We start from the raw sequence: 24,291 nt of genomic DNA, 5'->3' as shown, positions 1-24,291 counted from the left end.
ACTTAATCATCTTGTTTATATACTTGTCATGATATGGTTCTACTACCTTCCTCCTTTTTATTCCCTCCTGTTTATGTACCACTTTCGTACCTGCAATCCAATTACTTTGTAAAAAAAAAATGTATTTTTCTCCTCATCTGATCTTCCCTCATTTTTTGTTTTTGCTTCCTCCCTCTTCTCTTTCAGTAATTCCTGTTCCTCTTGTGTTAGGCATCTTTTCATCCATTCATTTTTGAACTCCGCTTTTTCCATAAGGTTCTTTGCATTTTTTAGTATCTCTTCCACGGTGTTTACACTCTGGAAGGTTACCTTTAGGGGTCTTGACTTGCTTTTCTCGTATTTCCCTAACCTTTTGTGTTCCTCTCTGTCTCTACTACAGATTTCCTCTGATACTTCTTTCAATATACCAATTACATTTGCCATCTCCTTTTTGTCTCTTGAGATCTTGTTTTTTTACTTCTTCCTCTTCTATACCAGTGATTACTATAGATTTGTTAATATCTACTGAATTTCTGAATAACTTGGGATTGGTTTGGATTCTTTTCACTTCCTTTTTAATGCTTATTTCTTCCACGCTTGTTTCCAAGTCTTTGTTTACTTTCACCATTTCAGCATAGGTGGTTTCCACATCATTTTTGTAGCTTGGCACAGCTTCATTCACCTGTGTTATCTTCTCCTCAATATCACTGCTCTGGTCTATCAGACTGCTTACTTGCCTAATTGTCTCTGTATCATTTTTGAACTCATCCACAATACTCTCGTGGTTGACTACTGTACTTGCCATTTCACTAATTTTCATCCTAAGTGTACCCACTTCAACTGTTAGCTCATTTATTGTTGTTTCTTTCTTGTTGATTTCCTTTCCTAATTTTTCTATTTCTTCCTTTTGCAAGTGCATCTGTTTTTTAATTTCATCAATCTCATTCTGAAAAGCCATCTCCAACCTATGTACTCTTTCAACCAGTTTGTTGTGTGTGTGTGTGTGTGTGTGTGTGTGTGTGTGTGTGTGTGTGTGTGTGTGTGTAACAAAATAACAAAAAGTATTATCTGATTTCATCCAGAACGGTGAAGGGTGCCTGGAGAGTTTACAAGGAAACTTTTTTAACAATAGGTCACACTTCAGAGTTACAAGGGGTAGTTCAAATGTTGACTTAGCAAAATCCACTAAAACATTTTTTACTTAAGACCTAACTTGGAGGAAGAGTTGAGAGTATGGCGGGAACGCAGTGCTTCAATTTTGAGAACAGTCGAAAGTTAACGTCACACGGGCAAGGTCAAAGCTTAATCAGTGTGCTGTTTTTAACAAACCTTTTCAAATTTTAACCCAACTTTAACCAAATATAGTGGAAATATTTAGGGTCAGCTGTGGAGTACAACCTGTTGTTTAGAACAATAATTCAAAATTTAACATCACAGGATAATACCAACTTCAGGTTTTTATTCGATTTTGATGGTCTGAGGATAGAACAAGAATTCAAGAATTTTACTTTTAAAACTATAAGTAAAGGGTCAAGGACACAGGGAAAGGTCAAATGTCAAGGTCACAGAGTAAGATCAACCTATGCAATTTTGATTGATCTGAACCAAACTTGGTGACCGTTCTGGGTTAGACATGTTCGAAGAGATTCAATTTTCAGAATAATAAAAGGTCAAGGTCACAAGGCAAGGTCAAAGTTCAACCTCTGTGTGTGTGTGTGAACCAATCATCAGTTTTTATCAGATTAATACCATACAGCTGAATGTGTCAGTTGCTATGTTTGTTTGAGCTGGCTATAAGGCCATATTTTGGGCTGTCCACAGCCTGTTCTGTATTTCCCTTCCACTGTTCATGGATTAAAGCTTTACTGGACTATGCAAATCACTGGAAAGCTTGAGGAAAATAGATGTTACGTATATAACTTTTCTAAAAACAAATAAAATCGCCGACTCTTGCCCCCCCCACCAAAAAAAAAAAAAAACCAAACGAAAAACTCCAATCTGTTTTGCACATTTTGAAAAAAAAAAAATCTGAAATGGCCACAAAATGCTTTAATATTTTTAAATAGTCAATACATAACTTTACATAAAAAGTAATTAATTACCAAATACATTACCTATTCTGATAAAGCGAAGGAGTTGTGGTTTGGTTGTGGATGTGGTAGAAAGCATTAGGAGAAATACATTGAGGTGATTTGACCATGTGGAGAGAATGGAGAGCGAGAGACTAACGAGAAGGTATGTGGGTGAGGTGGAGGGGGAAAGAGGGAAGGGGATGCCGAGGATGAGATGGAGGGATGGAGTGGAAAGGTACAGCCGACAGCAGAAGTTCGTCCCTCTTAGCGTGCGTGATACGAGCCTGTTGATCTGGTAACACTGTATGAGATAGAGTTGACAGGTACGCTTTAAATGGCTAATATTAAAGAAATGTGTTCGGAGATAAAAACACATTCCCTAATGATAATATTAATTTGCAGCAGGTGGGACAATGTTATTGTGAAATGTTTGACTCTGGTGTCTGAAGATTCTTCGTTACGGACACAGACGCATAGGATTACTTGGACTGGACTGATGTTGCCAGCAAGTATTATATGAAATATTATAGAACGATTGCAGTCCTAAAGGTGAGGTTGCAAGAAAACACTAATTACGATGTCAGTTACACACTAAACAAACACAGAAACTGCCAGTTCGTGTTTCGCCAGTATGCGATTTTGTTTTATAAGTTAAGGCACTTCCCTTTCCGACCTCTCTCCCCACCCGTCTCTCCTCTTCCAAGTCATGCTCTGCCATCATCCACGTTTTATCGTTAATGTTGAAAATCGTATGTCTGTAGGTAAACTGTGGGAAACAATATAAAAGTGTCAAATGAGCTTCATTTCCTCCTCCATCGCTTGAAGTGTTATCCATGACTTGAATATAAATGTTAGTAACATGAATAAATCGTCACTGTGGTGGTTAGGAGACATTACTCGTCACATTATATAACATTTATATAACCATCGTTAATACAGTGCTCCAAATACACTCCCTCTCGACCCCCTCGCCGTCTCCTCCCCTCCCCCTTCCACTGTCTCCATCACTTCTCCCCCCTCCCTTCCCCCCCTCTACCAGTACCCCTTGTTTCTCTCCCTCAACACCCCCAACCCTTCCCAACGATTTCATTTAACTGACTCTGCTTCTGTTTACCTCCCTAACTAGATCGGTTCTTCATAATTTGAATACAGTTATTACCATTTACAGGACTTTGAGTCTTAACTGTAATGACATTATAAACACAATACTCGTGCATGTTATATTGCCAACTGTATTACACACCAGTAACCAAATTACTTACATAACAATATGTCCATCGTAACTATCAGTGTTCAATACCATCCCCCCCTTGTGGATTCCTTCCCTTCTCGCCTCCTTCCCGCTTTCTGTATCCCTCACTCCTCCCTTCACGTTATAACATATTTATCTGTGTCCCAGCTTGTAATATATGTAATCCCTTCCCTCACCCAAAGTATTCCTGCTTCCATAATCCCCTCCCCCCCCACACATTGTGTTCCGCACTAAAGTGAGACCTATGAGATACGTCTACTTATATATTATTTAAAACAATATGCCATCGACATACTTTGATCTGAACTCCCTCAACGCATGATCTTACAAGGTCAGAGAATGCAGTCAGCAAGATTATCCCTATCATTCCATTCCCATAGCTGCATTGCATGGTTAGAACAAAAGGTAACGGCATGGCTGTCCGTCAGCGCCCTGAACATCTGTTCTGCAACTGCCGATATTATCGATACAGGAGTGACAAGGACTCGGATGGATAGGAAGCGAACCTTTACCATAATTAACCCTTACACCGCGACAAATTCATACTTCCACTTACATCTGCCTGCTGTCCGGGCTCATGACAAGCATATTCCGATAAGGGCTTAATCTACTCATCCAGAAGGGTATAATCCCCCTTCATCGTATATTACGATGATTATGGTAGCCAAATGTATGAGGATACAGCTTTTGTGACTATCATCTATTTTGCTATATTTAATCGTAACTGAAGATCTACAAATTATCACCAAGAATACTGACAGTACTTTTAAGAAAATATTTTCTGGATGCGTGTAGATCATACAACATCTATCTATCTATCTATCTATAGCCCGACGCCCTAATCCCGAAAGGATTGTCGCAGACAAAACGCCTCCAAGTCGCTCTGTCACCCACCATTTGACTCCCCTCCCCCCAACTCAACCCTCCCACCCCCATATATTCCTCTCAACTCCATCCCCCCACCTCATCCTCGGTCTACCCCTCCCTCTCCCTCCCTCCACCTCACCTACATACACCCTCTTAGTCAGTCTTTCATTCTCCATTCTCTCCACATGTCCAAACCACCTCAGTCATACAACATACGCAATGATTATTTTTCATTTTATACTTTCTTTGGTGAAAAGAAGGACGTTTGTGCTTCATATTTTATGTATGTTGGGATTTATAAAATAAGTGTAAGCAAGATATTAATGGCTAGAGGAGGAGAAATAAAATGATCATTAAACTGAGGCACTGACTGCCGTCCTTTGAACAGTTAATGTCTCTTGACCGCCACTGTCACGGTCATTATAATATTACACATTATTAAAGGATACTATACAAAAACATGACCCAAACATCGTTATGTTCTTCGATTCCCGAGACAAAAATGAAAAAGGGAGAGAAAAAGACATTTGAAATGACAAGGGAGAGAAGTTGGGCAGGGTCAATACAATAACACGGTGGGGAGGGATTCGGAGTGTTGCAGGCTAGAAACAAAGATTACTGGAAATGGGGGCGGAGGGAGGGGGGAGAAGTGATGGAGACAGTGGAAGGGGGAGGGGAGGAGACGGCGAGGGGGTGGAGAGGGAGTGTATTTTGGGCACTGTAAGAACGATAGTTAGGTAAGTGTTACATAAATGATGACGAGAAATGTCTCCTAACCACCACAGTGACTTTATTCATGTTACTAACATTTATATTCAAGTCATTGATAACACTTCAAGCGATGGAGGAAAAGAAGCTCATTGACACTTTTATATTATTTCCCACAGTTTACCTACAGACATACGATTTTCAACATTAACGATAAAACGTGGATGATGGCAGAGCATGACTTGGAAGAGGAGAGACGGGTGGGGAGAGAGGTCGGAAAGGGAAGTGCCTTAACTTAAAAAACAAAATCGCATACTGGCGAAACACGAACTGGCAGTTTCTGTGTTTGTTTAGTGTGTAACTGACATCGTAATTAGTGTTTTCTTGCAACCTCACCTTTAAGACTGCAATCGTTCTATAATATTTCATATAATACTTGCTGGCAACATCAGTCCAGTCCAAGTAATCCCAGGCGTCTGTGTCCGTAACGAAGAATCTTCATACACCAATGTCAAACATTTCACAATAACTTTATTATCCCACCTGCTGCAAATTAATATTATCATTAGAGAATGTGTTCTTATCTCCGAACACATTTCTTTAATATTAGCCATTTAAAGCGTACCTGTCAACTCTATCTCATACAGTGTTACCAGATCAACAGGCTCGTATCACGCACGCTAAGAGGGACGAACTTCTGCTGTCGGCTGTACATGAGAGAGGGGGGTGTGAGCTGGGTAGAGGGCGGTGAAATGGGGGGGAACATGGCGACATGGAAGACATTTTTTTGTGGGAAATAGACAGATAGACAGACAGATATTTAAACGCATTGCTTAAAATGTACTTTAATATATTTCAAATATTTTCAAATATTTGTGGTTAGGTAATTTTTACAAAACCTGTTATCCCATGGTAATATTTTTTTTTTTTTTTTTTTTCAAAACCTGTTATCCCCTGGTAATATTTGTTCAGGTAATTTTTTCAAAACCTGTCATCCCTTGGTAATATTTGTTTACTGAGGTCACAACTTCATTCATACGAACAAGCGGCTAGAGGTGATTAGTTTGAGCGCAAGATGAGCCCGGGACGAATGTAGAAGCGTTTATGGAGAAGTTTGCGAGCTGTAAGAGAGTGTTTCTGCTTGAAGATGTGAATGAAAAAGAGACGAGGGGAATGCTAGATAGATGGGCTGGTTGACTATTAGAGTGAACCTACTGAAGTAGATGGTAATGGTAGTGCCTTTTTAGATGTCTGTGTTGGCAGAAGCTTTGCAATAGCCTGTACCTTTTGAAGCACAAGATGATCCACAGGTATACATGACGAGTGATAAGGATACGGGTGGTCAGTTGGATGAACGTAAGGCAGTGATTGAAAATGTGTGTGTGAATGACCGAATGAGAAGAATTGTGCTTGACAGTTGAGTGTATATGGGTTCGGGAAGTTGATTGTCTGATCAATACTTAGTAGTGTCAAAGAAGGAGGTGCACGAGCGATGGTTTAAAGGAGGTAGAGGATGACAGGAGAAGGCAGTCGCTACAAAGAGAATAGAAATACTGCAGGAGGAAGAAAAAAGGGAGGCATACAAGAAATAGATGAAGGAGCGCATGGTCAGATACAGTCTGAAGCAGATGCAGAAGGTTGAAGTTATGTGTGAGGTGTTCACAGAAGAAATTTGTGCAGTTTGTGAGGTAGCGTGCTGTGTGAGTGGCCGTACGAGAGTGGAAAGAATACTCTGGTGAAATGAGGTGAAACGAGCTGCGGAAGAGAGAGAGAGAGAGAGAGAGAGAGAGAGAGAGAGAGAGAGAGAGAGAGAACATAGTGATTGCATGGAAATTAGAGATACAGATCATCATCATCATCATCATCATCCGGACCTCCTTTCCCACCCTAGGGCAGGGTGAGGAGTAGCAATGCCCAGACAGCCTATATTTCCCCTGTCCAATGGGCCACGCTTCCATACGCTCACCATTAAAGCCCCCGAAATCCTGGCTCTATCTGATACACCAAAAACATTCATTACATTCTGTAGCTGCATATAAACGTGTCCGATAGAGTCACTAAAGATGCTGTTACGTTAAAAAGGGGTGCCAAATCCCTGATCATGCGCTTCTCTTCACAATATTCATCCAACCAGCTCGATCTCTTGTCAGTCCCCCAGCCTCACCGACTTCCAAACCTCTCTTCCTCACACACTCATCCACCTATCCCTCCACCTTCTTCATGGCCTACCTCGCCTCCTCTCTCCCTCAAATTCGCTCAGATATACCTTTCTCACCACTATTTTTATCCATTCTCTCCATATGACCATACCATCTCAGTACACTCTCTTCGATTCTTGTGTCCACAGACTTCTTCACTCCACATCTTTCACGAATCACATTATTTCGTATCCTATCCACTCTGTACTCCACATATATTCCTCAGCAGTCCCATCTCCACTGCTCTCACTCTTGACTTTTCACTTTCATGCCACACCATAGTCTCACATCCATATGTTAAATTTGGCGCTAAAACTCTTTCATGTAAGGCTCGTGCAGCTGCAACACTCAAGCCTCGGTTTCTTATCAAGGCCTTCATTGCACCAGCTACTTTCCTTCCTTGTGTCACTCTACTTACCACTTCTTTTGCACATTTTTCTCTCTTTTCTATCACTGTACCCAGGTAGTTGAACTCTCTCACCAGTTCCAATCTCTCTCCATTCACTGTATCATCGCAGTGGGAGTCAGTCACCTTCTCTCTCAATAATCATCACTACTCTTTTCTACATTTACTCTCAAGGCACGATGCTCACAGACATCAGCAAAACTCTACACTAGTCTATCAAGTTCTTGTCCGGTATTTGCAAGTAGTACTGCATCGTCAGCATACAACAAATTTGAGATATTCCATCCATCACCATTCATTACCAACGCCATCCCCCCTCTCCATTACTCGTGTTTTTACTTCTCTTATCATCCCATCCATATATATATTGAACAACCATGGGGACATCACACAACGTTGTCGCACGCCTACACCGATCGTGAACCATTCACTCAGATGTCCATTAACCCTTACACATGCTTCACTACCATCGTAAAAGCTCTTTACAGCACCTAGTAGCTTACCATCTACATCGCACATGCGCAAAAAAAACTACCACAATCCTTCTGTGTCTACTTTGTCGTATGCTTTTTCCAGTCCATGAATGCCATAAACACCTCCTAGTCCCTCTCACAATCCTTCTCCACTATCTGCCTCTGCAAATATTTGATCCACACATCCTCTGCTACTTCTAAACCCACCCTGTTCATCACTCACTAGGACTTCTGACATCTCTTACTTTCTCTGTAATATTTCTTCCATATACCTTCCCTACCACACTCAGTGAACTTATGCCGCGATAGTTCTTGCACTCCGCTCACCTTTATTTTTTAACAGGGGTACGATCACAGCCTTTTTTTCCACTCTGCTTGCACAGTTTCACTCATCCATGCCTTCTTACATATCTCCAACAAGCACTTCATTCCACTCTTTTCACTACACTTAATCATCTCTGCACACACCTCATTAACCCCAGCTGCTTTCCCATTTTTCAGCGGCTTCACAGCGCTCTTTACCTGTGCGAGTGTCAAATTTCCTGGCACTCCATTCCTTCTCTGCACACCCCCTAAACCAATTAAATTTACCGCGGCTCTGCTCTCTCTATTCCCATTCATCAGGTTTTCAAAATATTCTTGCCATCTGGTCCTTACTTCGTCCCCATGGGTTAATAATTTACCACCTACATCCCTCACACCCTCAGCGCTGTATGGTGAGAGAAAAGAAGTGAAGAGATTAGTAAGCGAGAGTAAGATAAAACAGATGAAGAGTTTGGAGGAAAAAATGAATGTAAAACGAAGGGAGTACAAGAAACTGTTTTAGAAGAAGATTGCAAAAAAAAAAAAAAAAAAAAAAAAACAGCTAGGGCGATAAGGAAAATACTAGAGGAAAGGAAGATAAGTCTGGCGAAGATATGCGTGAAAGTGATCATACTGAGAGAATATTTTAAGGAGCGGCTGAACGTAGACAACGAAAGTAGTGTAGGTATAAGTGGGTCAAGAATGGCTGGGAGACGTAGAGAGTTAAGGAAGGTAAGATACTAGTTTGGAAGTAAGTAAAGGAAAATAGTAGAGAAAAGGAAGATAAGTCTGGTGAAGAAATGCGTGAAAGCGATCTTATTGACAGAATATTTTAAGGAGCGGCAGAACATAGACAACGAATGTAATGTATGTATAAGTGGTTGGAGAGCGACTGCGAGAAGCAGAGACGTAAGGAAGGTAAGATATTGGTTTGGAAGGAAGTAAAAAAAAAAAAAGGAAAGAAAGAAACATGAGGTGATAAGGGAAACAGTAGAGGAAAGGAAGATAGAAATAGTGTAATGCATACGCAAACTGATCAGATGGAGAGAACATCTTTAGGAGCAGTTAAATATGGATAACGAAAGTAGTGCAAATATATAAATATCTAGAATAATATACAAGATGTTGGCGATCTGTAACGTACTCTAACATATGCATTTCTCTGATTTATGGAGACAGCATACAATTTTTTCTCCTTCCATAAATTCTTTGTCACTTTACATCTTGAATCTGATTTTCACATCCCACCCCCAAGAACCACATTGTTTCTCTGCAACTGATTCTCTCTAAGTATGTTGCCAAGTATCCTACCACAAATCTTTTATCTTTCTCATTACATTGTGAAGACATACCCTTAAAGATTCCAACACATTTCACCTTTACCTTCTTTCAGTATAGGGGAACTATTATACCTAACTTGCAGTCCCCAGGAACTCTACCATCCTTCCAGCTCAATCTGCACATCTTCCATATCCAGTTATTTTTTTTCCCCGTATTTCAACATTTTACAGCACTCTCCATAATTTCGTGGGGTTTTTCCCATTTTGACTTTCTTCAGTGCTTCACACACTTCCCTTATACTGAACACCTTCCTCCCTCTTGACCTCTCTGTTTCTCCCAGCCATTCTCCACCCACTTAAATAATCTTACTAAATTACTGAAGGGGAATAGTGTGTAGGATGGCTTTCTGCTGTGGCTGCATGTACTGGGCATGATGGACGATACATCTAGTGATGGTTTGAATGTACGTTTTTGAACATTCTCGAATGCGAATGCGAATGCAAATATGAATTTTCAGTATTCGCGGATACGAATGTGAATGTGAATATTCTGTTTGATGACATAGAAACGTGAGTTATTTGTATTTTTGTAAGAATCAGTTTCACTGTAAGAGTTTCAGGCATAGGAAAATGAATGCACAAATTTCTATCAATTTTCTGTGTTACTGGTACGCGGGACGAGGACCCAACTCTGACTGTACATGCATCATCCCCCGGGGATATCAGACACGTCCTGGGCGAACTTCAAACGGATCCAGAACAGTTCACGTCAGACAGGCTGTGTGTGTGTGTGTGTGTGTGTGTGTGTGTGTGTGTGTGTGTGTGTGTGTGTGTGTCTCTCTCTCTCTCTCTCTCGAGATTTAGAGTACTTTTTGTGGTTATGAGCTAAAAATCCGGAGATTACCCACTTCTTAATGAGAAATTTTAAAAATCTGTCAATAGGTAAAAAATCTGGAAAATCCAAACTTTTCTGGGAACCTGGAAATATTGCAAGATGCAACAAGAAGCTCTAGTCAGCTTGGCAGAGCTGCTTGGTTGGCAACACTAGCCTAGAACACTCCCTAAACTCATGCTTTTAACACTTGATTTTCTATAAAATTAATAAAGTTACATTATTAATATTCACAAAATACTGACATGACAATATGAAAATGCAAATGCGAATGCGAATATCGAAAAATATGCGAATATTTGCGAAAGCTAATATTCGGAAAGTCACTAATACAGTCCTGTTCATGTCCACGGATAGGTTGGCATGTAAATTGCCTCTGCCCAACCAGTTTTGTCAAATGGATGGCATGATAGAAACATGAGGAAAACTTTTTTTCTGTCAATTTCAGAGATACAGAGTGTACGCCTTTTTGTGTGGATGGATTAACAGTATCGTGTGTGCTTGTTATGTATACCTTGGCTGTATGTTAACTAGCAATGGTTCCATCTCATCAGCTATTGTTGCCAATGCAGAAACAAAAATGTGCCACATTTTATATGTTGAGAAGAATATCAACACATCATTTTATGTAAAAGAAGGCTTTTTGAAGCAGCACTAATATCAACAGTGCTTTACAAATACGAGTTGTGGTTAAATAAGGACTTGAAACCGATTATGAAACTGTACAACAGGGACATTGAGCAGCTTCCTCGTGTCCACATGTCTACATGTAATGAATAATCTATCTGAAATATAATGATCCGATTTCTGTATGTTTGTTGGTTTGTTTCTTACCATAACAGCAAAAACGGCACAACGTAGAGCAATTTTTGTTAGAGCAAGGTACTGTTAAAATGCTGTAACATGAAGAATAAACCAATTTCCAGTCCAGTTGGGCCACCAGTTCCCGAGTTGTGACTCATTTCTGGCCTTTTGACATGGAACGGAGGCCGCCGAAGGAGATCTTTTTAAGAATTTTACTTAGAGCATGGAACGCTACCAGTGCAAGGTTTGTCATGCACGAACAACGAAAACTCTTTAAAAAGATGTCGATAGAGTGGAGACATATGGATGATGATCCATGGGTGCATGCAATAAAACTCGTCTTAACAATCACTACACCAACTATACCCATTAGATTGGCTTGTGCAGCTGAGATCTACAGGGCAAGTAGGATGTGTGTGATACACGGCTGCTGATTGGCTGCCGATGATGTCATCACAACAGACACTAGTTGATCAATTATCTATTATCTCTTGTGTTCCTGGAAATAAAATACTCAGCTGTTCATCAAAAATATGACAATTATATTTAATCTGTTCTTCTGTTAAACAAGATTGCTAGAAATAAATTACTAGAAATACACAAACAGTACTTGCCATGACGAATAAATGCTCACACATCTTTATGTCGATGGCAACACTCAAGTGGTCAGCACAGGAAGTCAAGCACATAATTCTCCCTTTCTCTCTCTCTCTCTCTCTCTCTCTCTCTCTCTCTCTCTCTCTCATGCCATTTTTTTTTTCTCTTGTTTATTGCCGTTTTAATTATGGCATGAAAAGACGTCGGAATAAGTTCGTTTCATTTTTCTTGGACTAAGGCGTTTGTAACACTGCACGGTGGAGAGCTATCCCCTCCTCCTCCCTTCCTCATAGTCTCCTACTCCCACCCAAATCCCCCCACTTTTCTCTCCCACCCCATAACCCCACCCGGTACCCTCCATACTCTCACTCACAGCCAGCTAGGGTTTACTGTACTTCAAGCAACTCTCTAATTAATTTAGTCCGAACAACTAATAATTGAATAAATTGTATCATAAACATCTCTTTCAACAGCCATCTCCCACACATTTGTTTCCCAAACGCTTCAGTCCCAAACGCTTCAGTCCAACTATTTGTCCCCGGATGTTGCCGAGCCTGAGCCACAATAACCACGACAGGGATACTCAACTTAATGCTGGTGGGTTAGGTATCTTAATGAGATAAATAATTGTACTCCCTTGACAATGCTTCGGTACGAACCTTTCGAGGTCTACGTAGCGCTTTAGTCATCCTTATATGCACGGTTTTCGATGAATAGTTTAAATTAATGCATTCCTCTCTCTCTCTCTCTCTCTCTCTCTCATATATATATATATATATATATATATATATATATATATATATATATATATATATATATATATTGCCAGATGCCTCAATCCCGTTTGGGATGGCCACAAACAAATCGCCTCCAAGTCGCCCTGTCCCCCGCCATTTCACTGCCCTGCTCCCAACTCACACCCCCCTCTCTCATATACCTCTCCACCCCATCCCTCCATCTCATCCTCGACCTCCCCCTCCCTCTTCCCCCCTCCACCTCACTCATATACACTCTCTTCGTCAGTCTTTCACCCTCCATCCTCTCCACATGGCCAAACCACCTCAGTGTGTTCCTCATAACGCTTCCTATCACATCCGCATCCACACCACAACGCTCCTTTATATCCTCATTCGTCAGCCTGTCTCTCCATGTGACTCCACAGGCTCCTCTTAAATAACTCATTTCCACTGCTCTCACTCTTGACTTGTGTCCTTCCAACAACGTCCAAGCTTCACTTCCATATGTTAGAGTTGGTATCACAATACTGTCATGTAGTAACTTTTTCACTTCCATGCTCACTTCCCAGTTTCTTATCACTGCTTTCAAAGTACCAGCAACCTTTCTTCCCTGCTGTACCCTTTCAAGCACTTCACCCTCCAAACCTCCATCATTACTCATCACACTACCCAAGTACTTAAACGTACTCACATTTTCCAATTCCTCACCATCCAACCTCGCTGTACATTCACTGACTTCACCTCTCTCAAAGACCATCACTTTACTCTTCCCTACATTCACTTTTGATTCCGTTTCTTACACACTCTCCCAAACTCATCCACCAAGCCTTGCAGCTCCCCTTCGTCTTCACTCAACAACACAGTATCATCTGCAAACAACAGTACAGGGAGTTTCCAAACACTATCCTCTCTCACCAGTGCCACTCCAACATCCACTACCCTAACTTGTACCTCTTTTATTACCCCATCCATGTACAGATTGAACAACCATGGAGACATGACACATCCCTGTTTCAACCCAACTTTCAAAGAGAAAAATTCACTTAGTTCACAATCCATACGCACTGCAGCCTTCGCACCATCGTACATACTCTTCACAGCATTCAACAACTTCCCATCTACTCCATATATTCTTAACACTTTCCACAATCCTTGTCTATCCACCCTGTCATATGCTTTCTCCAAATCCATGAAAGCCGCATAGAACTTCTTTCCCTTCTCTAGAAACTTTTCCACTAAAGATCTAAGAATGGATATATGATCTACACAACCTCTTCCCTTCATAAGCCTCCCTGTTCTTCTCCAACTAATTTCTCTGTTCTTTCTCTAACTCTGTCAATAAGTATCCTACCATACACTTTTCTTATTATACTAAGAAGACAAATGCCCCTATGATTACCACACACTTCTTTTTCCCCTTTTCCTTTGTACAAGGGAATAATTATACCTTACTTCCAATCCTCCGGGACTCTACCTTCCTCCCAGGCCAATCTGCACATCTTCCACATCCATTCCACTACTATCTCTCCCCCATGCTTCAGCATTTCACCACACACCCCATCAATTCCTGGGGCTTTCCCCGATTTAACTTTCTTCATTGCTTCCACAACTTCTATCCCACTGATTTCTTCCTGTCTTCTCACCTCCCTCCTTCTCCCAGCCATTCCCCAGCCACTTATACTCGCATTACTTCCATCCTCTATGTTCAACAATTCCTTAAAGTGTTCTCTCCATCTGCTCACTTTTTCTCCCTTCTCCACTAGTAATCTACCATTTTTATCTTTCACTCCTCTGCTAACTTCACTTCCACCCTGTCTTAGTCTTTTCACCTCTTTCCAGAACATTTTCTTACAGCCCCTCCACTTTACACTCAAATTCCTTCCAAATTCCTCATCCACTCTCTTCTTACTCTCTCTTACTAATCTTTTCACCTCTTTCTTTCTACATATAACTCTCTTTTCCGCCTCTCAACTTCTTCCACGCCCCTATTTCTCATCCATTCATTGTATGCTTTCTTCTTTTGTGCCACAGCCTGTCTCAACTCTTCAGTCCACCACGCTGTTCCTTGCACCTCCCTCCGTCTTCTCTTCCTTCCACACACCACATCACACGCTGCACATATTTCTTCTATAAATATCCTACACACACCTTCCACGTCTCCCATCTGCTCCAATTCATATTTGCCCAATCGTTCCTCTACTTCTCTCTTATACTCTGCCTTTTTCTCATCCTCTTGTAACCATTCCACTCTCCTTGCAACTACTCCTTCCTCTCGTCTTTCCCTTCTTCTATTCCTCCATCTTACTTGAATCCTAATTCTGGCCAGCACCAAGTAGTGGTCAGAAAGTCCACTCCCCCAACCTTTATAAGTTCTTGCATCCATTACACATCTTCGCATCCTTTCATCCACACACATAATCAATTATTGCCTTCCTTTCATTCAGTTCACCACCCACCCTTCTCATCACTCGCCATGTATACCTGTGGATCATTTTATGCCTGAAGAGGGTATTGGCTATCACCAACCCCCTCCCAGCACAAATGTCCACTAAAGCACTGCCATTCTCATCTATCTCAGCAGGCACACCCCACTCACCAACTATTCCATCCACCTTCACATTCCCAACTTTGCCATTCATATCACCGATCAAAAACACTCTCTCACTCCTTCCAAACATTTCCATGCACACTTCTACATTTGTCCAGAACTCTTCTCTCACTCTTTTAGCACGATCTTATATATGTATATATACTGTGTGTATAGGCTATTGCAATAGCAGTTTCTGGCGCCGGATATCTATTTCGATATCCCAATGGTCGCAGCAGTTCTAGAGATCGCGAGAACGGCATGTCTCTTATCTCACAGAGTCGTATCGCATATATCATATACTGGGGAGTTATTGGTTACTCTGACAGAGGTGGAAGGAGTGACATGGGTATAGACATAGATCGGTATAGAGATTTGTGGGATGGCATCAGCTTTTCAAGAGCCAGCGTTACTAATACATACAGACAATAATCCGCTAGATTAGTCTTCAAAATCACTAGATTATTGCTGTATGGCATAAAATGCTGGAATCTCCATAAACAATTGGGTGCACCCCCTACAATATAGAATAAGATGGCTTAATTCCCTCGAAAATAGCTAGCATTCATGACATTCGATGTCACATTCTCTGCTAGTTCGAAGTAATTATTTCTAGATCTAGCGGTAATTGAGCTACATTGGCAACACTACACACGGTCGATGTAGGGAAGACTAGAGAAGAGAGCGGGAGGGTGTCTGCGCCAGACACTGGGATGATATGAGGCACATAATTATGCCCGCAGGTGTGAGGAAAAGATAAGGACCCACGCCAGGGTTTTGTGCGACAACTCTACCCACACCCACACCCTTGTCTTTACTAATGGAAATTAATAACGTCACCGTAACTGATAAGGTGCGATATCCCAATGGCCTTTGATCACTAGTATACGCTATACGTATGTGGTGTGTGTGTGTGTGTGTGTGTGTGTGTGTGTGTGTAAGAGAGGTATCTACTACCGCAATATTAATCACAGCAGATTTCTCTCTCTCTCTCTCTCTCTCTCTCTCTCTCTCTCAGTGTACTAAACCTTTTCCTAACTTGCTTTATGATATATATATATTTTTTTTTTGTGTCCGACTCTGGGCATAGGCTTCACAGCCTGCTATCAAGGCCCAGGAGTCCTCCTACATACCATACACCTCTACATACTGTACTATTCCTTTATTTGTTGTTCGGACTACACGTAGAAAGGTGATTGAAGTACTAGTACAGTAAACCCTAGCTGGCTGTGAGCAAGAGTATGGAGGGTACCGGGTGGGGTTATAGGTCGGAGAGAAAAGTGGGGGGTTTGGGTGGGAGTATGAGACTATGAGGAAGGGAGGAGGAGGGGATAGCTCTCCACCGTGCAGTGTTACAAACACCTTAGTCCAAGAAAAAGAAACTTACTCCGACGTCTGTACATAGGCTCCTCACTATGTCACACTAGATGTTTACCTCTCTCTCTCTCTCTCTGAGAAGCGTTTGATGGTACAGAAAGAGGATTAACCCCTCCACGCAGGCATCGTTTTGAGGCAGACGCACTCTCCCTACTGACATTTTCCCGAAAATATACTGTTTTCAAATCTTCACATCTGGAAAAGTAGTCCATAGCAGTTAGGGATACAAATTAAAACCATATTACTCATCAACTCTTCGTCTTGCGAATGAAACCATCCCCTGGTCTGCAGGTTGTCCTGTTGATGACAGGGATGAGAAGAGAGGTAGTTTCTTGTGGTGACGGCGGGCTGTGTCCGCGTGGCTACTCTCAGCTCCGACTTGAGCTGGTGAAGCCAGGTGCCTGGTTAGCATTGGCAGCACTGACCGGGCTCTGAGAGTGGTGCGATTGTAACACTGGCTGGCCTTCCTTGCAAAACACTTTCACACTTATTTCCTCCACTTTCCATACTCATCGCCTTACATATGAATCATCAATCTGTACATGCAGCTCATTATTGTTTTCCCGGCTGAAACAGTGACACTATTCCCCATAAGTGTGTGGTAGAATTAACACAGATACAATCCAAGGTGAAAGAAAAAAAAATTACTTATTTCCCAGTGACTGTCTGCAGACTTTGCACTTTATATCCACTTTGAGAGAAGACTAGCGATGAAGCATTTTCCATAATAGCTTTTCCGCAGGTTGCACGCACTAATGTTGAATATGAAGTAAGCACTTATACTTCTGTTTATGCTTTTTTGCAATTTTTTCTGCCATGATGGTAATATTTACTCTACCATTTATGCTCTACAACACTTATAAGAGTTGCACTTCATATCACAGTTACGGTGCATATCACATGTTTTCCAAACTACTTACAAGAGTGAGAAAAAAAAATGAAGAATTCTGCCCAAGAAAATAATTTTCTACAGGTACCTACTGGGTTTTCTTACATTTCTGCCAGGGTGACTCAAAATATTTGCAATGTAGGGTACATACGTGTGTAGCTATGTACCACTTCACTCATCTCAAAACATGTAATGATGATTACTGTAACAACTTTGTACCATGTATGTATCATTGTATGTTTTTGTTCATTATTGTACTTGTAATGGTAATTACTTTTGTACCTTCTATGCCCTATGATACCGATTCTGTTTTCTTCATGCACCCCTCCCTACTTGGCCTTCAGGGACAGTGTTCCCCAGGGCTTGTACTGAATGGTTAATAAAGAACCTAAAAAACAAAAAATATTTTTATCTACCAACCTGTACATGTGACTATGTATATGTATCCACTTAAGGTATATATATATATATATATATATATATATATATATATATATATATATATATATATATATATATATATATATATATATATATAGCCCGACGCCCCCTGCAAAGGGTGGCCACAGACAAAACGCCTTCAAGTCACTCTGTCACCCACCATTTGACTACCCTCCCCCCAACTCACCCCCCCTCCCTCATATACCTCTCAACTCCCTCCACCTCATCCTCGGTCTACCCCTCCCTCTCCCTCCCTCCACCTCACCTACATACACCCTCTTAGTCAGTCTTTCATTCTCCATTCTCTCCACATGTCCAAACCACCTCAGTGTATTTCTCCTAATCTTCTCAACCACATCCACATCTACCCCACAACGTTCCTTCACTTCTTCATTCGTCAACCTGTCCCTCCACGTCACTTCATATGCTCCTCTCAAGTAACTCATTTCCACTGCTCTCACTCTTGCCTTGTTCCCCTCTTGCAAGGTCCACGCCTCGCTTCCATACGTCAGGGTAGGGATCACAATACCATCATGCAGTGACTTCTTAACTTCCATACTCACCTCCCTATTTCTCATCACCTCTTTCAGTGTACCAACAACTTTCCTTCCCGTACTTCATCCCCCAAAGTTCCATCCTTACTCATCACACTACCCAAGTACTTGAATGCACTCACATTCTCCATATCCTCACCATCCAACCTCACTGCACACTCTGTGACTTCATTCCTCTCAAACACCATAACTTTACTTTTGTTTACATTAACTTTCAGCTTCCTCCTCCTACACACTGTCCCAAATTCATTCACCAAACCTTGCAACTCCCATTCATCTTCACTCAAAAGTACTGTATCATCAGCAAACAGCAACACCGGAAGCTTCCAAATCTCACCCTCGTTCATTAGGGCCAGCCCCACATCCACTGCCCTACCTTGCATCTCCTTTACAACCCCATCCATATATATATTAAACAGCCATGGAGACATTACACACCCCTATTTCGGTCCCACATTGAGATCAAAGAACTCACTTAGCTCACCATCCACTCGCACCGTAGCCCTAGCTCCCTCGTACATACTCTTCACAGCACTCAACAATTTCCCCTCCACTCCATATATTCTTAATACATTCCACATACTTTGCCTATCTATTCTGTCATAAGCTTTCTCCAAGTCCATGAAGGCAGCATACACTTTCCTTCCCTTCTCTAGATACTTCTCCACTAAACATCTTAGAACAAATATCTGATCTACACACCCTTTTCCCTTCCTAAATCCCCCTTGTTCTTCTCCAGCTAGCTCCTCTGTCATATGACTAACCCTATCAATGAGTATTCTACCATATATTTTACCAGTTACACTAAGAAGGCAAATACCCCTATGGTTACCACATACTTCTCTCTCCCCTTTTCCTTTGTACAGAGGAACAATTATACCTGATTTCCAGTCCTCTGGAACCCTTCCCTCTTCCCAAGCCAATCTACACAACTTCCATATCCACTCCACAACAATCTCACCCCCATACCTAAGCATTTCACCACACACTCCATCAATTCCTGGGGCCTTTCCCAGCTTAATCTTCTTCATCACTTCCACTACTTCCGCCCTACTAATCTCTTCCTCCCTCCTCTCATCTCTTCTTCTCCCAGCCATTCCCCAACCACTTATACTCACACTGCTCTCACTCTCTACATTCAACAAATCCTCAAAGTGCTCCTTCCATCTCCTCAATTTCTCTCTCTTCTCCACCAACAATCTATTATTCCTATCTTTCACTCCCCTATTATTTCCCCTTTTACACTGCCTTACGTTCTTTACCTCCTTCCAAAACAATTTCTTACTCTCCCTCCATTTCACACTCAGATTCCTCCCAAACTCTTCATCCACTTCCTTCTTACTCTCCTTCACCAGTCTCTTAACCTCCCTTCTCCTGCTCACATATACCTCTCTCTTCTCTCTCTCATCTTCTCTCCTACCTCTACTCGCCAAACATTCACCATATGCCTTCTTCTTTTGTTCCACAGCTCGTTTCACCTCATCATTCCACCATGCTGTCCCTTGCCCATCCTTGCATCTCCTCCTCACTCCACAAACCGCCTCACACGCTGCGCCTATCTCTTCCGTGAATATCTTACATACATCTTCCACCCCTTCCATCTGCTCTAGCTCATACTTTCCCAATCTTTCTTCCACTATGCTCTTATACTCTGTCATTTTCTCACTATCTTGCAATTTCTCCACTCTTCTCACAGGAGCTGCTTCCTCCTGTCTTCCCCTTCGCCTCCTCAACCACTTTCTTTGCATCTTTACCTTGGCCTTCACTAAGTGATGGTCCGAGACTCCATTCCCCCACCCTCTCCACACTCTTGCATCCAACACTTGTCTTCTCATTCGCTCATCCACACACACGTAGTCTATCATTGCCTTTCGTTCAACAAGTTCACCATCCATCCTCCTCATTACTCTCCATGTATACCGGTGGATCATCTTATGACGAAAGTAGGTGTTGGCAATTGCCAACCCCTTACAAGCACAGATGTCCACCAAAGCACTACCATTCCCATCTACTTCAGCTGGCACACCCCACTGACCAACCACTCCATCCACTCGTAGATTCCCAACTTTGCCATTCATGTCTCCAATCAACAGCACTCTCTCGCTCCTCTCAAACGTGTCCATACATGCTTCTACTCTCGCCCAAAACTCATCTTTCACTCTTGCCACTCAATCCTCTGTTGGAGCATACACACATACAATTGCCCATGCTTGTATACCTACTTTCATCCTCACCCATACAATCCTTGCACCCACTGTTCCATACATATATATATATATATATATATATATATATATATATATATATACCTAGGCTGCTTCCCCCAAGGAAAGGGAGGTAGCCGGGACAGGACGACACACTCTCCATTTACTCATCCATTCAAACACATTCATTCGCATCTAAGCCCCAAAGGGGAGAAGGGACAGATCCTCACCGCACTACACCGCACAAGGGTCAACTGCACAGTGCAATCAGTGACATCCGCAGCAGGGACCGACAGCAGAGCTGGTTTACCCCTGCCACATCATAATAGACCCATCCCCTTACTCGCACCTGACCAAATTAGCTGATCAGACCAAAAGCGGGAGAATATCCTCTAAGGGGTGCGTCATCATTTATCGATTCACAATTTCTTTCCATTTATTTCTGTCATGCACAGCCAGTCTTCCTTCCTCAACAGACATCCCTCTTGCATCCAGCGCTCTCTTCAAACTGTCCATCCATCCTATTCGTGGTCTCCCTCTCAGCCATACACCTCTCACATCAGATCAAGTTATCTTTTTCACCAATCGTTCATTATCCATTCTCTTCATATGCCCAAACCATCGCAACACCCTCTGCTCAACTCTATCAGCCATCTCCCAAACCACTCCAGTTCTCCTTTGCACTTCATCATTTTGCACTCGATCAATACACGTCACTCCACACATACTCCTCAGACACCTCATCTCCATTACATTCAAACTTTTCCTCTCTGCTACACCCATATTCCATGTTTCAGCCCCATAACGCAATCCGTACCACAACACCCTCATACAGCCTTCTCTTTACATCCATTCTAAGCAAACGATATCTAAACACTTTTTTCATTCCTCCCAGCACCTTCCCTACTTCATTCATTTTAAACTTCACTTCTGCATTTATTCTTCCATCCACAGCAGCCTGTGACCCAAAATATTTAAAACACTCAACCTCCTCAAGCAACTCACCATTCAAAACTATATTCAAACTCCTCTACCAACTGTCTCAATCTCTCCTCTGAATCAGCCACCAGTGCAGTATCATCTGCAAACAGCAGCTGCTTCAGATTCCACTCTCCACCATCAACATTCACCAGACTCAGACCTCCACTAAAACTCTTGTATTCACCTCCCTTACAACACCGTCCATATAAATAATAAACAACCAAGGCGACATCACACATCCCTGTCGCAGCCCCACTCTCATGGGGAACCAATCACTCACAGCATTTCCCACTCTTACAAAAGCTCAACTGTTTACATAAAAACTTTTTACCCCTTTTAGTAACCTACCATCAAGTCCATACAATCTTAAAACAGTCCACGAAGCCTCCCTATCAATTCTATCATATGCTTTCTCTAATCCATGAATGCCCAAAACACATCCTTGCCTTTCGCTAAATACTTTTCACACACTTGTCTCACAGCAAACACTTGATCCACGCATCCCCTCACTCTCCTAAAGCCACACTGCTCATCACCAATCATTCTCTGTACCCTCTCTAACTCTTAATTAACACTCTGCCATACACCTTACCTACAACACTTAACAGACTTATACCCCTAAAGCTAGTACATTCATACTTATTACCCTTGCCTTTATACAAGGGGACCACACAAGCACTTGCCCAGTCAACTGGCACCATACCTTTCACAAAGCACACATTCAACAATCTTACTAACCAGTCAACAATAGTCACTCCACCACCCTTCAGGCATTCCACAACACACTCATCCATACCTGCAGCTTTCCCTTTTTTCATCTCCTTTACTGCCTCCTCCACTTCCTCCTTCATGATCAAAGAATCACTCAACTCTCCCAACACATTTATTCCTTGCACCACAATCTCAGCCACCCTTTCCTCCTCCACATTTAACAATCTTTCAAAATACTCTGCCCATCTCTTCCTTACTGCATTCATCTCAGTTAACATCCTTCCATCCTCTGCTTTTACTCGCTCTTCCTTCCCAGACTCTCCCTTTTGCACCCTTTTAATCTCCTTCCAGAACATTTTCTTATTCTGTTGAAAATTCTCAGTCAGCCACCTACCCCACCTCTCATCTGTTGCCACTTTAGCATCACGCATAGCCCTTCTCGCCATATTCCTCTTTTCCTTATACCTCTCAAATGACACCTCATCCTTCCTCTGCAGCCACACGTCATATACACGTCTCTTCTCAGACACAGCCATACTTACTTCCTCGTACCACCATTGATTTCCTTTTCTTACACCACCACCCACACGTCTCACACCACACACGTCTTCTGCATGCCCCACCACAGCACTCTTAAACAACTGCCATTCCTCCTCCACACTGCCATTTTCTTGATCTTTCATTGCGTTCCACTCATCTTTCAATTTCTCCTGATACTCTATCATTTTCTCTCTTTTATCCAACTTATTCACTTTTAAAACCTCCCTGCCACACCTAACCCTCCTAGCTCTCACCCATCTCTTACCTACTCTTAACTTTCCCTCCACCAGGTAGTGGTCAGACATACCTCCACCCTCCACTCTCAGAACTCTCACATCAAACAGTCTTCCTATTACATTCCTGGACACAACCACATAGTCCATCAGTGCTCTATCAACAACCCTTCCACCCTCCTGTCTCACCCACGTATACTTATATATATCTTTCTTCTCAAACAAGGTATTTCCAATCACCATCTCTCGCCCAATACACATCCCTATCATTCGTTCCCCATTTTCATTTCTTCCAGGCACACCATGCATGGCAACTATACCTTCAACTGCTACATTTCCTACTCTAGCATTCAGATCTCCCATCATTACCACATTCACATTCGCTCCAAAACTCTGCAGACACTCATCAACATCATTCCAGAAAGACTCCCTCTCTTCTTCATCCCTTTCACTACCAGGCCCATATGCACTCACAAATACCCACACCTCACTTTCAAATTTCTCTTTCACCCACATCAGTCTCAATGACACCTCCTTCCATTCAATTACACACTGCTGTACTTCCGGACTCACTAACAAGGCCACACCTTCTCTTGCCCTTCCTCTATCAACACCTGACAATCTTCCATTCACACTTCCAAACACAGACTCACCCTTCCCTTTCATCTTCGTTTCACTCAATGCTAACACATCCAACTTTCTTCTCACAAACATTCTCCCAATCTCTTCCCTTTTAGCCTCAATCGTACTACATCCACGTACATTCATAGACCCAATCTTCAGGGTACGGGGATAACTCAATTCCCCATCCTTTTCTCTGGCCTGTCTCTTTTTAGGAACTGAAAAACAGAGGAGGGGGTCCCTAGTCCCCTCACCCAGCCCCTTTTAGTCGTCTTTTACGACACTCAAGGAATACGGTGGCAGTATTCTTCCTAACACAACCTGGCCGCAGAGTAGTAGTACCACCCCATAGTGCGGCCAGATTGTGTCCCCCTCGCCACATATATGAAAATTTCATATATATGTGCATGTTGCATATGTTTATGTATGCACGCCTGTACACATACCCATATCTTTATACATGCGTATCTATCCTGTACAGGCAATATGTCTATGGCTACATGTACGTGAATACATACATATATGAACAGATATATACGTATATATATGTGTGCATAATATGTGCCTCTCTCTGCTTACGTATGT

This window comes from Coenobita brevimanus, chromosome 60, assembly GCF_032717465.1.
Source record: "Coenobita brevimanus isolate Jiangsu-jjx chromosome 60, ASM3271746v2, whole genome shotgun sequence".
Classification (NCBI taxonomy): domain Eukaryota; kingdom Metazoa; phylum Arthropoda; class Malacostraca; order Decapoda; family Coenobitidae; genus Coenobita; species Coenobita brevimanus.
The sequence above is the reverse complement of the archived record's forward strand: the minus strand, read 5'-3'. Positions refer to the sequence as shown.